The following is an 18,991-nucleotide window of genomic DNA, read 5'->3' on the forward strand; positions in this document are numbered from 1 at the left end:
CCTTTCCATTAGCCACATCTGAAAAAAAAAAAAAAAAAAAAAAAAAAAAAAAAATTCAATATTACAATACAAAAATATATTTTTTAATTTCTGCAATTAAAAATATTATTTTTCTACCTGTAATAAAATTGGAGAACCGCGAAGGGGTGCTTTTGGGTCCCTTTTCAACTCATCTAGACTAATCATAGTCTCTCCAACTATTAAAGGCATCGGATTTCTCCCTGATTCAATTTGTTCTAGCACAGTGGTTATAATTGATTGACCCTCATTAATTTTACCACTACTAAGACAATATTGATTAAGCATGCAGAATAAGAACGCCCTTCTTCTATATATGTGAAAAGATTCAGAAAGCGGTTTATCAAAATAATAGCGTGCGAATTCTTTTAAGTTCACCACGTTGCCATTCACTATCCTTGATAAATCCCTTTCCTTCAAGTTAAAGAAGCGCTCAAAATCCTTATAGTAATATGCATCTACTCTAGGGATCACTACAAGGTCTATTGCAGGGAAGCCTAAAATAGCACCAAATTCCTCTGGCAAAGGGCTAATTTCATCATATCCTATTCTAAAACAATGTGTGTCAATGTTCCAATATTCTAAAGCGGTATGAATGAAGTTTATGTCTAGATCTACCCCTTTAATGCCATATATTCCCCCCAAGTGAAATAAATCCAATTCTTTTCTTTCTCTAGCATTGAGAGATCGACACCATTCATGAGAATATTGGGTGAAGGTTTTAGTGGCTAGAGACATGATTATTATTTTTTCTAAAGAGAAGAATAATTTTTTCGCTGGAACTATGTGAATAATCGATTGAGCAGGGGGCTATTTATGCACAAATTGCGAGGAATTTCAACCTGACTGGAATACGTAGTCAGCGTCAATTGGCGTCAAACACCTGAAATTGGCGCCACACAACAGCTCTTGGCACCACACGCTAGAAATAGCGCCTGGCGCCACGCGCCACAGGCTGGCGCCAAGTCAGCAGGACAGCCGCGCGTGCTCAGTTTGCGTTTTGATATTAAATTGGAGTCGGTTAATGACTTTATGGCCCCGTTTTAATTTTTTCTAAATATCTTTCTATCCTTTTCTTAATTAATTAAATATAGCAATTATGTTTAGTTAATTTTTTATTCTTTTTTTGGATTTTATATTAAAATTCAAAAATCAGCCTTTCTCTCCGTTTTATTTTTCCTTTTTATTTTTTTCCTTTTGGGGGAGAGAGTCGGATAATACCCTCCATCAATAATAAAAATGACGGAATTTTTGCGCATAATTGTTATCACATTTGCACACACTAATATACACTAACATAATAATAATACATAATAATAGATTTACAGAACAGAGTGTCTAAATAACAAGTCAAAGGCAAAGTTCTACAAAAAGTCAAAATAAAATACATATACAGAAATAAACTACGGCGCCGGAGGACGTAGGCCCATCATGCCATAAAACTGCGCCGTCCGAGGAGTCACCTCTCCACCAGCTCCAGCCTCAGCACCAGTTCCAGTCTCCGTAGGAGGAGGAAAACTCAAAACAGGACCGCTCCAGCCAAGGCCAACCTGAGGCTGAGACCGCGGAGGCTGCTGCGATGACGAGCCAACCTCGTACATCCCACCACCTCTGAAAGCCGAGGTAGCCTCTCCTAACGGTGCAGCGAGAACCTCCTCAGAAGAAGACCCTGAGCCCTCAGCAACGTCGGCTCGAGCAGCCTCGGAACGACCACCTCTACCTCCTGACGAAGTGCGACGACGTCTCGAACTAGACCTCGCCGGCTCTCTTCACCCCTAAGGCCTCGTACGGGTGTGAGAAGCAATCGGCTGACCCTGCAAAAGAAATAAATCAGAAACAAGGTGAAAACTGAAGCATAGTGCAGAAACAATAAGTAAAGAAAAGGTACCTCTCGGACAGCGTCGTCTCGACGACAGGTAGCCGCGTTCCTCATCCGGACGAGTTGTCTAGACATGCTACATTGTGCAGAATCATCATAAATCAAGGTTCTATAGTATTTAAAGGTTTGCCTAGCCGCATGATACTATGTTCGCAAAAACAGAGTACGTAGTACTAAAACAGAGCACAACTTCGAATTGAGCATGACAGCATTTTTTCAAGCAATCAAACAATTTCTTGCAACACTATAGTGATTATTGTGACAAATTGAACAAGAATTGCTAGCAAAAACATCAAGAACGAGCCACATTGTTTTTCACGACCTTAGGAGGTCCAACAATGGCGGATTGCTCATTTCTTCGCCAAATTGAGTCAAACAAGTCTCAAATTACTTCCAAAGCAATATACAAACATAAACAAGCAATTTCATGGCATAAAACTTGATAAACAAAGCAAATTGAGCATTATAAGTTTCGAATTCTCATGAAATTCGTGAATGAATATGCCAAAAATTCATAAAAACCGGTGTGAGTTGGAAGAAAACTTACATAGATCGGGAATATGGATGAAAAGAGCTTTGATTTGCAACAAATTTGAGCGAATTCGGTTGAGAAACGAATGAGCAACGATCAATTGAAGTTCCGACTTCTTTCGAGCAGCGTTCGCAACAAACCAGAGCACGAAATGAACTAAAAACGGGAATTTAAAGTGATTCCCGTGCTGGCGCCAGTCCCTAGGCATTGGTGTCACATTCTGTGCTTGGCGCCAGACGCCAATTTCAGCGCATGGCGCTAATGCCATATGTCTGGCGCTGATTGATTTTCAGCGACGCCAAAGCAGCCAGCCACCTTCTGGGGTTGTGCTAGTCTTCTGCAATATATTTTGGGTTCCTTGGTACGCCAGTTAGCCCCTCTAAGCAATTTGACATGATTAGGTAATCGGCTTGATTACATAAAGTGATCGACCTAATGAAAAGATCGTCTCACTAAGCTTAAAGCGCCTAAGCATTGGCTCATTAGCAAAAGGCACCGACATACAGGTTCATTAGCAAAAGGCACCGACATATAGGTTCAGGAGCAAAGAGCGCCGACGTACAGGCATTGCAAAAAAAAGCAAAGTTCAGGCGAACTTTTAAAGATCGACGGGCGTGGATCTTCGTTATTTTCCTTTGGGAGATTATCGCATCAAATGAGGATGACTTCAAGAGAAGATGTCTTCGGCATCATTCCCTAGCTTGCGGAAAGTTGTCACAAACAACTGAAGGTAATTTCGGGCGAAATTGTCTTCGATCATAGTTCCTGAGGCATGGAACGTGATCATAATGCGGATGAGAATTATTTCAAGAGAAATAATTTTCGATGGTATTCCCTTGGACGTGGAATATTATCACGGCGGAGAGTTCAGGCAAAGCAATCTTCTAATTTGGAAGCAGTTACAAGGCGTAGCGGTTTTCAAGCGGGATGACATTCTCTAGCTTGCAGGAGGTCATCAAAACAGATCGGTTACTTTCAGAGACGTGTGCTCGACGGTGCAAGATACGCGTTTCTTAACTCTTTTATCTGTTTAACTAATGCTAGTTTTGCAGGTATCGGCGTTACAAGATTGATTTAGGATCGTTACTTTGACTTTCGTTTTTGAAACTTGCGTTTCTCCAAACTCAGTCAAAGTGGGGGCTTCTGTAGACACCCATTTGTGTCTCCCCAAAACCAAACCCAGTGATGAGTACCTTTCACGTCGAATCATAATCGAATGAAACGAAAGTGTGGAAAGGTCTAGTGTTGCGGAAAGTTTTATTTTCTTTTCTTTTCTTTTCTTTTCTCTTCTCTCTGTTTTTGAAAACTTTATTTTAAGAAAACAGCCAATCCAGTTTGGTTGGTCCATGATATGGTTCCAATAGTGGTGTAGTTGGATGGGGCTTGCAAAGACCTTTCCAACGATATATTATAAGCCCAATTCCGATGAATATTGAGGAAGTTATGGCCAATTTACTAAACTGGGCCCGGTTTGAGTTTTAAGTACGGCCCAATGATCTAGGGGAGGGCCTAATATGATTTATCATTCCTAATGTAATTAGGAATGGTTTTGGTCTTATAGAACATTCTAGAAGGTTCTCATCATTCTTAATTCAATTAGGATTCTTTAGAGTTTTAATTAGATCAAATAGCATTTTCGACTGAAATTATATTATTTTATCTTCCAGTACGGGAATTTTATCAGAATTTCGAAAACGCGTTAAAAGCCAGTTTGGCGTCCAACCCCAGGCCTTGGCGCCTGGAACCAGGATTGGCGCCAGACGCCATCCATTGGCGCCTGGCGCTAACCACTGGTCCTGGCGCCAATGATCCAGGGCTGGCGCCAAGGTAGTTCTGTGGTCTTCAGACTCTGTTTTGATAAATTATCTTTTTTAGCTGATTTTCTCTATAAATATCGTATCAAAAACTCCGTTTTCATGGACGGATTGTCAACACCAATTATCAACTATCTTCATCATCAATCATCAATAACATTGATTCTTTAGTATTCTTTTCTATTTTGCTTTTTAATACAAAATTCCGCATTCACAAGATCTTGATACACCTAGCCATATTCGAAGTTGCCTTCGCCCTAGACGTGAAAGGTTTTAATTTCTGAGGGTTTGGTCCCAAATCTCTCTTTCAATTATTTAATTTAATTTCTTTGTTTATTATTTTCCTTGAAGTTACTAACGTGTGTATTTTGTAATTAGAAAGAGGTACGAGGCATCCAAGTAAGTACTTTATTGATTAATTGATTTTATGATGTAGACATCATGTTTATATTGTTATTATGATATTCCTAGTATCATGTCTAGGGTGTTTTTAATATCAAGTATGATTAAAAGTATGATGCTTCCTATGTTATTTCTAACATTTATGATTATTATTATTAATTATCATGATTATTTATTATGTTGCTTGATATGCATAGTATTATATATTGTTATTGCTTGATCACCTTTTATTGCAGGTTAAAGGGAATTTGCTATTTGCAATCACGCTTAATAAGATATTTAATAATCTTGTTAGGGCTAATTGTGATTATAATTCAAGTGATCACCAATAATAGTTTATTTGTGCATTAAATTCAACCAACATAGATTAAACAGGTTTAAGGTTAATCCTATTGATTGTATGTTAGTCAGAAAGCGCACATGAATACGAGAAGAATAAAGTAGAGGCCTATTATTAGGGCAGGTTCAATATCTTTTAGGTTGGATTTGTACCTTCATCCCCGGACCCTTATCTGGTTCATGACCTTATGGAGTTGACGATCTCTTGGATCGTTAAGGGGTGTAACCTTCACCTCGTGAACGGTTTACAAGTTCCTTAAAAACTTGTTGGCGACTCTTTTGCTTTATCTTCTTCCCTTTTGGACGCCACCGTACTTTAGTGTATGATCACAGTGGGGTTCGAGCTAGTGGGATTTTTAAAGGCTTGAAATTATTCCCTACAGTAGCACCCAAAGTTGTCAAAATAAAATTTTGCCAATGCCGCTCAAAACCGAGGCCTAGCCTCCCAAAATTTTAATTAAAATAAACAAAATTAATTAAAATAAATAAAACGGCAAAATAAGCAATATTAAGCCCACCGCATTTCAAGTGGCTTTTGCTTTAGCCGTTTTGCCAAGGAAACTCGAATAATCGCGGCTCATGCAAACCGAGCATACTACGGCTATTCACCTCACCGCACCAAGCATATGCACACACAAAAAACTCCGCACACACGGCCCGCGGCAAGCAGCCATGGGCTGCTGCCACTTCCGCACGCACGCGCACGCACAACCATGGATGCTGGTGCGTGGCTGCTGCGGCCGTGTGCTGCTGCCGCGCGTGTGGCCCCACGCAAGGCGGGGCAGCCACCTTGGCAGCCACATGCAGGCTGCTATGCAGCCCGGCTAGCCAAGGGTGGTTCTTTGCCTCGTTTTGCGTGCCATGGCCTCGGGATTTGATCCCATTTCGCGAGACATAATTAATTAATTCTAAATTAATTTTAGAACTAACTTAATGAGCAAAAATAAAAATTTTAAACAAGTCTAACTTAATAAAATTTCAAAGTGCAAATAACCAAAATAATTCCTAGAACCATTCTTAATTAAATTGGTCTAGCTTGGTGCAATAACAAAGTTGAGGCAATTTCTCACTTTTAATTTAATCAATTTAAATTAAACTTGAGAATTTGACAAAGTAAGGGGAAGTTGGAAAAATATGAACTTTAATGTTCAAATGAAAATTCCACCATCTAAATTTTGTGAATCCTTGAAAATTATATCTTCCAACATGAAGATAACCAAATTTCTATCACAAAAATTGAAACTTTATGTTTCCAGGCCAATCAACTCTAAATGATTAAAACAACAAAGTTTAACACAAAATAACATGGAATTTAGTGGTTTTTAAAGTTACAATCACTTATCACAAATAAAGATTGAATCTTTAACACTTAGGAAGCCTCAAAACAAAAATTTTCACACTAAAAAGCAATTAGTTTGCAATTATGTGAAAATAAATCAACCTTTAAGCATCAAATACTACCAAGTAAGTGTGCTTTAAGGGGACTTAAAAATGCAGAAAATAATGCAAATAATCAACCACATAATCTACAAGTTATGCCATTAATTTCAAGGTTAGAAAAGACTTAAAATTTTTCATCGAAAACAAAAAATCCCTCGAAAAAGGCATTTGGGTAAAAACCTTTCCAGAACACCTTTTCCACCCAAAATTCACTATTTTTGGGCGAATTAGCAACTTAAACCAGAAAAATAAGCCAAAATAAACCTTGAAAAACATGATTATAAAAATAAACGAGCCGGGTTTGGTGAGTCCGACTCACCGCGGAAACAACCTCGACCCAAGGAACCACTCGTAATTAATAAAACCATAAAGCATAAATAAATAAGCACAAGAGAAGGAAGAACGAATCATACCCTTGAAGCGATCTTCACCCTTTCAAAACGGGCTTTACTTGAAAGCCTTGAGCACCGCAAATGACGTGCCTCCAACGGTATCCACCCACAAAGGACGAACACGACTTTTTAGGTCCGCTACCTTGGATTTAGCAAGGTCCGACCAAAACCCAAGTGTTAATGGAGTTTAAGAGTTTTTCCAAAATATGGAATGCTCTTTCTAACTCCCACTCAAGCACTTTACTCCAAATCCCAAGGTTGGTATTTATAGAGGAAAGTATGAGTGGGAATTTCTATCCCATCAATGTGGGATCATGAAATTCCACAAATTAATTTAAAGCTAAATTAAATTAAAATTGCAAACTAATAATAAATCTAGAAGTGGCATTACCATGTGAAATGGGTTGGTGAGGACCACATGGAGAGTAGGGGACCATACTTGCTCCCCACTCAATACTCTCCTTGTGCCACATGTCCTTACCCACTTGCTCCCATATTCCTCAAGCTTCCCCATAGTGACCGGCCCTATGGCCCAGCCACGAGCCCAGCCCGAGCCCAGCCCCGCACCAAGATGCGGGCTGCTGCTGTGCGCGCAAGCCACGCACTTGGTGCGCTAGCTGCTAGCTGTGCACGCGGCTGCTAGCTGCTGCTGTGCGTGGCTGCTAGCACGGTGCGCTAGCACGCACCTAGCAAGCCATGCTAGGCTCGGCTTGGTGCGCTTGCTAGCCACCTATGCTTGGACATTTTTTCCCCTAGCATTCGGATGCTTGGGGCATTCCGATGCTAGGGGTATTTTGGGAATATGGTCGATTTATTATTATTTTGCGCGTCTCATCTTTTTATTATTTTTGACTCGACTTCCGACGATCGGTTTCAACGCTCCAAGCTCGAATTACCACATCTAAATATTTAACACTCGGGCGACGAATTAATTTCTTCCGAATTAATTCGTAGAGTCGGTTCGTATATTTTGCTTGGGTGTGACCCGAAGGGTTCGGTCAAGATTAAGCTGTAATACTAATTATATTAATATTACTGATCGGAAGCGGCCTCCAACTAGGCATTCTGATCACTTGACCTTACTGAATGTATTAGCTTTCTAATAATTCTGAACCCGCTATCAGAATAATACACTTGTTCGAAGGACACCATTCCTTTCATAATATAATATCAATTCCGAGCTATAACGGAAAAGATATGAATGAAATGTCAAACTCTATCCAAAACTGACACTGTCTCACTATTTCGGCCATATCTTTTATTATATAAAATATTTTAATTTGATTCTAATTGGGTTAGAAAGTAGACTTTAAGAGATTTCCAACGATATCGTATTCATCTTATTCCAATTTATGGATCAAAAGATATGATAAAAACAAAAACCGCAAAAACTGCTGTCTATCGAGTTTTATTCCGATTTAATTCGGATCTTATCTTGTTATTTCGACCCTTCTTTTTTTCTCTATAGATAGAGGTCATATCACCTCTTTTCCAAACATCAAGAAGCTTGATCATCAAATAATTCTCTTCCTTTTTAGCCTAAACACTAGCCTCCCCATTCTTTCACTATTTCTTCCTTTAAGCACTCCATAGAGTCCATACAATACCTGAAGTTCTATACTTTAACCAAGGCGTGATAGGTAGAATTAACTGAGGGTTTGGACCAAACCAACTCTACTTTCAATTTAATTTAATTTCCATTTACTTTATATTTTTATTGAAGTTACTAACAGTTTATTCATGATGTAGCAATTCAAAGGAACGCGCGGAATGTGAGTAATTAATTAATTTAATTACCCCTTTTTTATTTTAATATTGCTAGCATCATGATTAGGTTATTTTATATTTGATTTGACTAACGCTATTATTGTTGAATTGTTTCCAATATTAATGTTTATTCTATTATTGTTATGATCACCATATTGCATGTTTAAAGGGAATATGTAATTGAAAATCACGACTAATAAGATAAATTGGACAACCGGTTTAGGTTCCTTTTTAATCTTGTTGTTAATTGAAGTGATCACTAATATTTTAGAATTATGTGTTGCATTAATATTTAACCAATTTAGCCCAATAATAGTTTGGAGCAAATTGAATATTTTGTTTGTATGCCTTTGAGATCGCAGGAATCACTTTTCATTATAAGAATCGATTAGAGGCCAATACGGGCGAATGTGACTCCATGACTTACTTCGTACCATCATCCCCGATCCTCCTTTCGTGGTGCCGAACCATATGGAGTTAGTAATTGTATAACATTCATTTCTTCAACCCACATTCACTTAACCTTGGGATTGGAAGATGTGTAATTGTATAACATTCAAAAAGCAAGTAAAAAAAAAAAAAGGCAGCAAAGCAACAATAAAACAATGTCTAAAGGCAAGTGTTCCAATGTCTTTGATATGAACACGTCTCAAATTGTGTCTCTCATCGAGTACTTGGTACCGTGCTTGAGAAACATGAATGCTAAGTGAGTGATGGACCGCATGATCTGAGATTGCCTACATTGATTCAAAAGAATGAAAAAAAAATTAAAGAAAAAAATATATGAAAATAAACTTGCAAAATTCAAAATTTTCAAATTCACAATTACACATCTTGGGGATTCTCTCGGGTCTTGAGCCTTGTACCCCTTTCTTCCTTAAACCTTCAGCTTAACCACATTACAACCCTTGAAAGACCTCTTTGAGGTGTACATACACTTGTGCAAAGTTCGGTTAGAGCTACGTTCGGCCTGATTCCTAACGGATACGTAGGTAACCTAACGTTGAGGTGCGGCCACATTCATATTCATATCCATGCATGATCGAGTCAAAGAATATCCAATGCTTACCCCTACCCATTTAGAGCTAGACTTGGGGGCTTGAAACCACATCATTTAGCCTACCCAGCCTAAAGAGTCATCATCTTTGATTCTTATCACATATATTTCCATCACCATAACCTTTGCAGCCAGCCTTAGTATCACATTCACACACTTCACTCACACATCCATATCCATATCAATCATCCATCCCTTTAAGAGCCCTTTATCATGAAATCTTGTTTCAACACTGTGCATGTTTCAAGACAACATTCATTAGAAGAAACATTGTATACTTGCTTAGCTTCCTGACCTGAGCAATATTCATTGTTTCATGCATTGCATAATGTTCTGAGAAACATTTATATATCAATGATTTTGAATCATACAAAGCATATTGTGCTTAGCTCCTTGACCTAAGCAACGTTCATTATGCAATAATCACTTCATCTGTATACGTGCTTAGCTTCCAGACCTAAGTGACGTTCAAGATCACTTCTTTACACCATACATGATGCTTAGCTCCATGACCTAAGTTCATTAATCGTGTCACATGATGTAATGGTCCTTAGCCTCCTGGCCTAAGGACATGCATCATGCATACATTACTTTCAAGAAAAGCAATTCAATCCATGCGATTCATTTTGTCTTGCTCAACGAGGAAGTTCAAAACTTCTTTCCTTTTTTCGCGTCTTTTCTTTTGGGGAAGTTTAAAAAAACTTTTTCAAAATTTTCTCATCGAGGGAAGTTCAAAAATAAAAGTTCAGTTTTCACATCTTTCTTTTTCGGGAGAAAGTCGGTACCCTCCACTCATAACAAAAATTGACGGAAAATTTTTGCTTTTGCACACACACACTCACAAGTCATACACATGTCATGTCACATCAAGTCAAACTTGGTCAAGTCAGTGGTTAAGTCAATCACAATATATACGAGTCCATTGGCAAATTTATTTTTGCAGGTCTCATCTACAGCCCACGTTCGGGGACAAGCGAACCAACTACAACCCACGTTCGGGGACAAGCGGACCATCTACAGCCCACATCCGGGGACAAGCGGACCATCTACATCCCACGTCCGGGGACAAGCGGACCATCTACAGCCCACGTCTGGGGACAAGCAGACCATCTACAGCCCACGTACGGGGACAAGCGGACCATCTACAGCCCACGTTCGGGGACAAGCGAACCATTTACAGCCCACGTTCGGGGACAATCGAACCACCTTCATTTCATGACGCAAGGTTCTCGATACACAGAGACTTGCAATCTCATCATCTGTCGACTTTCCTCAAGCATAGAAAGTATTATCCGGTGGATTTCTTCAAGCATAGAAAACCACCAAATTCCTTTGTCGGCTTTCCTCAAGCATGGAAAGCATTAACGGTGGATTTCTTCAAGCATAGAAAAACGCCAAAATCATATGTCGACTTTCCTCAAGCATGGAAAGTATCATCCGGTAGGTTTATTTAGGCTTAAAAAGCTACCAAACTCATCTGTCGGCTTTCCTCAAGCATGGAAAGCATTTCAACAAACGTCATCCGGTGGATTCCTTCAAGCATAGGAAAATACCAAACTCATCTGTCGGCTTTCCTCAAGCATGGAAAGCATTTCAACAAACGTCATCCGGTGGATTCCTTCAAGCATAGGAAAATACCAAACTCATTTTTCACTGATACACTGGTGTCAGATAAGCGTTCTATCCCTTTACTCTTTTATCTGTGGAATTAACATTTTTTGCAGGTATCGGCGTATACAGAGTGATTTAGGATCGCAGAACGTCTTAAATCATTCTCCGTCCCTATCAACTACTTTAACTATCGTTTTTGAAACTGACGTTTCTACAAACTTAGTCAAAGTGGGGGCTTCTATAGACACCTAAAAATGTCTCCCCAAAACCAAACCCGAAGATGAACAACCTTTCACTGCCATTATTGGTCGAGTTGAGTATTTAATCTTGGAGTGATTAAATCCATATTTTCATTTCATAAAAACAAACCAATTCCTAGCCCATTTCCCCAAACCATAACTTATTTTCCTCTTTTCGTGCCTTAAAACCCAAAATAATTCATTTCGTGTCCTTTAAAATCATTCATTTCGTGTCCTTTTTATAAAACGTTTAATCCAGTTTATTTTGGTCGATAATCTGGGTCAAATGACTGAATAGTTGGATGGGGCTTGAAAAGAGCTTTCCAACGATATATTATAAGCCCAAATCCGAGTTATAACGAATAAGTTATGGCCAAAATATTAAACTAGCCCAAACCGAACCTAAGCCCACCTTACCTACGACCCAATGATCATGTGGAGGGTCCAAATTATTTAATCCCATTCCTAAACCAATTAGGATTAATTAGAAGCTTCTATAAGTTTCTAAAAGATCCTAATCATCCTTTTTGAAAAGATAAGATTACAGAGTTTGAAATTGAATAAAACTTTTCTTTTTGAAAATCCTAATTCTATCCGAATTGAAAGACGTTCAAAGATAGACAGATATGAATTTCGTGCCTCATATTTTTTATCTGAATTTATATGGTTGGATAGCCCTTGAAATTATCTTTCCAATGATATATTATAATATCAATTCCGAGCTATAACAGAAAAGATATGAATGAAATGTCAAACTCTATCCAAAACTGACATTATCTCACTATTTCGGCCATATCTTTTATTATATAAAATATTTTAATCTGATTCCAATTGGGTTAGAAATTATACTTTAAGAGTTTTCCAACGATATCTTATTCATCTTATTCTGATTTATGGATCAAAAGATATGATAAAAACAAAAACCGCAAAAACTGTTGTCTATCAAGTTTTATTCCGATTTAATTCGGATCTTATCTTGTTTTTTCGACCCTTCTTTTTTTCTCTATAAATAGAGGTCATATCACCTCTTTTCCAAACATCAAGAAGCTTGATCATCAAATAATTCTCTCCCTCTTTAGCCTAAACACTAGCCTCCCCATTCTTTCACTATTTCTTCCTTTAAGCACTCCATGGAGTCCATACAATACCTGAAGTTTTATACTTTAACCAAGGCGTGATAGGTAGAATTAACTGAGGGTTTGGACCAAATCAAGTCTACTTTAATTTAATTTAATTTCCATTTACTTTATATTTTTATTGAAGTTACTAACAGTTTATTCATGATGTAGCAATTTAAAGGAACGCGCGGAATGTGAATAATTAATTAATTTAATTACCCCTTTTTTATTTTAATATTGCTAGCATCATGATTAGGTTATTTTATATTTGATTTGACTAACGCTATTATTGTTAAATTGTTTCCAATATTAATGTTTATTCTATTATTGTTATGATCACCATATTGCATGTTTAAAGGGAATATGTAATTGAAAATCACGACTAATAAGATAAATTGGACAACCGGTTTAGGTTCCTTTTTAATCTTGTTGTTAATTGAAGTGATCACTAATATTTTAGAATTATGTGTTGCATTAATATTTAACCAATTTAGCCCAATAATAGTTTGGAGCAAATTGAATATTTTGTTTGTATGCCTTTGAAATCGCAGGAATCACTTTTCATTATAAGAATCGAGTAGAGGCCAATACGGGCGAATGTGACTCCATGACTCACTTCGTACCATCATCCCCAATCCTCCTTTCGTGGTTCCGAACCATATGGAGTTAGTAATCTCATGGATTATGAATGAGATGTAACCTTCACGGGTCAATCGTTGTTGTCTATCGTTATCCCTTAATCGTGGTTGCCTTTTATGATCCGTGAACGGTTTACAAGTTCCTTAAAAACTTGTTGGCGGCTCCCTATTTTGCTTTGTCCCTAATCGTAATGTCAATTCCCACTTCCTATGATTGCCAAACATATTCACAACATGCTTACACTAGCTGTTGCTTACTTAGATGTATTACTACATGCAAAGCATCACCATAACCTGTTTAGCAAACGATCGGAGGGCACAACTTTTCCCAAAACTGATATATATACATATTCATTGATCCAAAATAAATACGTAAGAAAATATTCCATTCCAGTAAACAAGAAGATTTCTTACCTAAGACCAAAAAAAAAAAAAACCATAAAACAAAAAACGAAAAACAAAAAACAAAAACAAAAACCTTTATTCTTTTTTATTTTATATCCAAATTACAAAACTAATTAATGTACCAGTCGCCCAACCATCTACAACTCACATTGATCATCATCGTCATCTTCGATTGGTTGATGTTTTGTAACAAATGTAATCCACATGTCCTGAACCTCGTCAATCATTTATTGAGAATATGTGGCAGGAGCTTTGTCAAAATACTACAAGTATAATAACTAAGTTAGTAAAAAATAAATAATAACATAAACTACATTAGTAAAAAAAAAAATAATAATAAGTGTGAATTAAGCGTTTTATTAAGGTGCTTGTCAGTATTCAGCAAGTTAACTTTAATTCACTTTTGAATTACAAAGTGTGAATTCAGCTTAAAAGAAGACCTTGTTTGCTGAATACAGCAACCATGAAATAACATAAAGAATAAAATAAAAAAGTCATCAACTGCACTTGGTCTTTCATCCTCTTAGCACAATAACTTTCAACTATTACTCATAATAAGCATTAAAACTTGAGAAATTGACCAGGCAATTCAATATTTACCTTAAATGCTTCTAGTATATCATAAAATATCATGACCATCCTGAATTTTCAGAGACTTTCAGCTTTATAAGGTTATCGACATGGTATAATCATGGTGAGGTAGGATGATATGCAACAAGATAGTGAAATTTCTCGTTAAGGAAATGGATGTTGAATGATATAAACAAAGTGTATTAATTTAGAGTTCTCACACCCTTGTAACCCATCTTCGTTCTAAATAAAATTATCAGTATAGCTACAGCTACAAGCCTACAATCTTGCAGACAGCTAAGTAGCGCGACAATACTCAATGATGAACTTAGAGATAAGCTTGTCTCTCTGATTTAACATAAAAAAGGGACATCAATAAAACCACAAACTTGTTGAATGCAATTACAGATCACTAATTAGTACTAGAAATTAATGCACAATTTTTTCACAACTTCACTGAACGCACATTCTATATCACGAAATCAGAGTAAAGTACGCACATTCTATAGACTGCACTAGATGTTAGAGCTAATAGAGTTACATATTAGTTGCACATTCTATAGACTGCACTAGATGTCAAAGAATAAAATTGCTATTCTATTAATAATAAAATGATAGTAAGTGTGTCATCAAAGCTATTAACAGCAGAGAGGATGGTCTGAGTTCTTTTTATCTAATTTTGGAAGATATATATCAGCTAGCAAATGTCTTCAATAATATTTCATGGGTTTGGGTTAGACGTGAGTGTAATCAAGTAGCTCAGGAGTTGCCTTGGGAGTTGGGTAAGAAAGTTTGGTGTGAAAACATCCCTGATACAGTTTGTTCTGCTTTGTTGCATGATGTGCAGCTGATTAATGAAAGTTAAGGTTCCCTTTGGGGATTTTATTCAAAAAAAAAAAGATTCCGAAGTTCAAGACACATATTGAATCGATCAATATCATAGTGTGAGAAATGGGAAATAAGATGGCCAGTTAAAAGCTAAGGGTTGTCCCAGGGCAGCCCACTGAACAGTAGGGGTGAAAGAAACTCGGTGTAAAACCGAACCGAACCGAACACCGAACCGAAGAAGAAATGTGGTTCGGTTTTTTTTGGGAGGTGGTTCGGTTTCGGTGTCAAAAAAAGATAAAATTCGGTTTTCGGTTCGGTTTCGGTTCGTGAAAATGAAAAACCCGAACCAAACCGAATTAGAGGCCCAACCCTAAATAACCCTTGGCCCAACACTAAAGTACCCTAGGTATATAATGCAAAAAAGAAAACCCTAATCACTCTCAGCCTCTCTCACTCTCAGCCTCTCAGTCTCTCTCTCCACTCCTCCTACTCAGTCCTATCCTGTCTCCTCTCCGACCACCGTCCAGTACTCCACTGTCTAGTACTCTAGTCCACCGGCAACTTTCTCTCTCTCATGTCTCCTCCTACTCTTGTTAAGGTATGCAATTAAGTTTTAATCATTGCAATTTGCGATTTAATTTGCTTAAATCGTTGCTCTGCTACTGCAATTATTTTCACTTGTGAATTGTGATTTTCACTAGCAATTATTTTTGAGCAATTTTTTTTTAGTTAGTCGATTTTGATAAACAAGTTAGGCTTGCATTTTCTTGGAATTAGACTATAATTTAACTGCTTAATTTTAGTTTGCGCAAGTTGTTGTCATTATACTTGGAATATGACTATACTTTTTTTTTTTTTTTTTTTTTTTTTTTTTTTTTTTTTTTTGCAGATTATTGCAAATTATTGCCCCAAATAAATGAGGCCCAGAAAAATCGGTTTGGTTCAGTTTTTAATTATGAAACCGAAATAAATATGGTTTGGTTTGGTTCGGTTTCTTAAGTAAAGTGGTGCGGTGTGGTTTCTAAAATCCAGAATCCGAATTAAAGTGGTTTGGTTTCGGTTTGGGCAAAAAACCAAACCGAAAACCGAACTTTCACCCCTACTGAAACAGGACAAGGACTTAAAGAAACAATATGTACCCAGCATTGCCAGTTAAAGGCCTCTTATTAAATCCCTATGATCGGTAAATAAAACCAGACACTCACCAACCCATCTTCACAGTAAAAAAATCCAAATGTATGTATAGTAAGTTTAAAGTTTACAATATGAGTAATCACATAAACAAAAAACATATCAGGTTATCACAATAATTTTAATAAAAATAATACCTTGTCTGGCACATATGACTTTCTGGATAGTATTGTCTCTAGCATATAACGGCAAACATAATATCCACAATCGACGTCCAAACCTTGACGAGGGCACTATTACATCAATAAATTCAAATTATATAATAAAAATTATAATCTACGAATACAAAACACAAGTATGCGAGCAAGCAAAAAATAATGTAAAGGTCAAATACCTCTATATTTTTCCATTTAACAAGCGAATTCTTATTCCACTTTATTTCTGATCGGAACTCTAAGTTGAATCTCAAAATTGCCCTATTTATATTCATAAGTAAGACTCATTCAGATATTAACTATGGAAAAGTATTAAAACTAAAGAAACTAGTAAGATTAATATATTATAAATAAATTGCTAAAGCATATACTTATTGATAATATCTCGAGCAAATTGGCGAGGCTTCTCAGAATTGTACAACTTAAGTACACCAGACAATCTTGTGTACTTGTCACAACCTCCATATAAAGGCTTCTCAGAATCACTTATCAAATCCTCAATGGTCACATCAGGATCATTCTCAACCCTTTCCTCAAATTCATCTATCATGTCGTCTAAGTTACCACCCTCATATTCACCATGAACACTAGAATTATCCATTTTTTTCACCCATTGAAGAAGTTCGTACTCTAATTTCTCCATGGCGATATCAACAATATATGTTCGATCAAATTCCCATTTACTCAAATGAGAAAGTATTACATTAACCTTGTGATAACTCAGATTATGGCAGATATGGCAAAGACACGGAATAATATCACGACCTTCACTATTCGTAACTGTAAATTTAATAAATTCGACAACCCCGGCATCATATTCTGGGTCTCCGGGTTTTTTTGTAGTAATCCAACTTTTACCCATTTCAAAACACTAGAAAATAAAATGAGAAATATGAATATATATATATAAAAAAGTTTAATATATGTTAATAAAGATAAATATGTACTCAAAGACATTGAGTCCTTATCAATAAAACTAAAGTTAATTATGATTTTAATATCATTCAAACTCTCATGTGCTATAAAATAGAGTAACCTCTTTTTAATTTTAATTTTATTTTATGGTCCATTAATTGTTTATTAGTTTGATGTGTTACTTAGGAGTAGTTAGTTAGTGCCTTAGTTGTTCTTAGTTATACTTTATCATCTTATACTATTGCTACTGCAAGGCTTTTCTATATTTAAGTTTCTTTATTTTATACTTTTCTTTAATCTAAGAGAATGTAATCTACTTAGTATTATTATTTGTTTGTTCATAATTTCATCCCTACTAAGCTAGTAGTAATTTTGATTGAGTGATTGACACACAGTGTCAAAACTTATTATAATTATGTGGGTAATCGTATATTTGACATACTCTTCACATGATACTACTCTACTGTATACTCATTTGTTTGTTCAGAGTATTGTCCCTGGTGCATTAGTTTAAATTTGTACAATCGACTACTATCTACTCATGTCATACTCCTTCACATGATTTTCAAAACTTCAATAAAAACAAAAAACACGAATACAGTAGAGTAGTATCATAATTTTCAATTTCGAAATTCAGATCAATTCAAGGATTCCATCACATGCACCCAATTTTAATTGCAGTTAAACAGAATCACCCTCGATAAATACATAGATAATGCCGAAAATCAGAAGAAAAAAAATGGAACTAATGCTCATCATTCACTAACATCAAGAATTCCAATAATATCATCTCAAAACTCGCTAATCGTATACTAATTAACATGCCAATAACATAGGGTTCGTATTTGTAAAATAAAAATTATACTAAAAATTACGAACCTGGATTCTATGTTCCTAAGATGAAAAGCGCCTATTGATGAATCAGAAGGGATCGGAGAAGCGGCAGCCGGTGGATAAACGGTGGAGAAGAATTGCAGTTATGGAGGTGGAGGTGGAGGTGTAGGTGGAGTCTTGGAGATAGAGAGGAAGTTTTGGAGTTTCAATTTAAGAGGGTTTTTACTTTTATTATTATTTTAACCTTTTTTTGCCCTTTTGGTAAAATGCCATGTATAAGCTTTAATATTTGGCCTCGCGGGAATCTGGGCGCCCAATTTATTTACTTTATTACTAAAATCAAATAGAATGCTCATCTCATAACACCATCCTATAATATAAAGTCAAATTCAATTTTTTATATTAGTAAAATCAAATAGAACGGTTCAATAAGAAAGGCATTCCATTTGATTTTACTTATAACACAGTCTTCTATCAAAGGCGTTCTATATGTTTCTAGAGAACACTTATTCAACTTAACAGTTCTATATTATGTGTTACTTTTTCCCATTTTTGTGGTAGTGGATAAATAATGTAATTGAAGGCTTTTATACCTTAGCATAACATGGAGAAGATCGAGATGGGATTGGAATCATATGGGCTGACCATGATGACTTGGGCCGTTGACTTGAGCTTGACTTGACAGGAGGGAGGCTTAGGCCTTGACCTTGACTTAAATTGAATCATTTATGGACCGGGACCAATTAGAAATACTTGGACCCAAACAATATATATACAATTGGACCCAAATAATATATATACAATTGACCCAAACAAACACCCAAAAATGAAAGTGAATCCCCCAATG

General features: G+C 36.5%; 1 long non-coding RNA gene across 1 annotated transcript; it reads right to left on the reverse strand.

Moving 5' to 3' along the window:
* Window positions 1-13,397: 13,397 nt before the first annotated feature.
* Window positions 13,398-18,337, reverse strand: LOC145559754 (uncharacterized). Its single transcript, XR_014092927.1, has 4 exons — window positions 18,190-18,337; window positions 16,575-16,656; window positions 16,378-16,473; window positions 13,398-13,914 (listed from the first exon to the last, which is right to left on the reverse strand). It is a non-coding gene; the product is annotated as an uncharacterized LOC145559754 (long non-coding RNA).
* Window positions 18,338-18,991: the final 654 nt, after the last annotated feature.

The sequence above is a fragment of the Chenopodium album genome, chromosome 9, assembly GCF_948465745.1.
Source record: "Chenopodium album chromosome 9, dcCheAlbu1.1, whole genome shotgun sequence".
NCBI lineage: Eukaryota > Viridiplantae > Streptophyta > Magnoliopsida > Caryophyllales > Amaranthaceae > Chenopodium > Chenopodium album.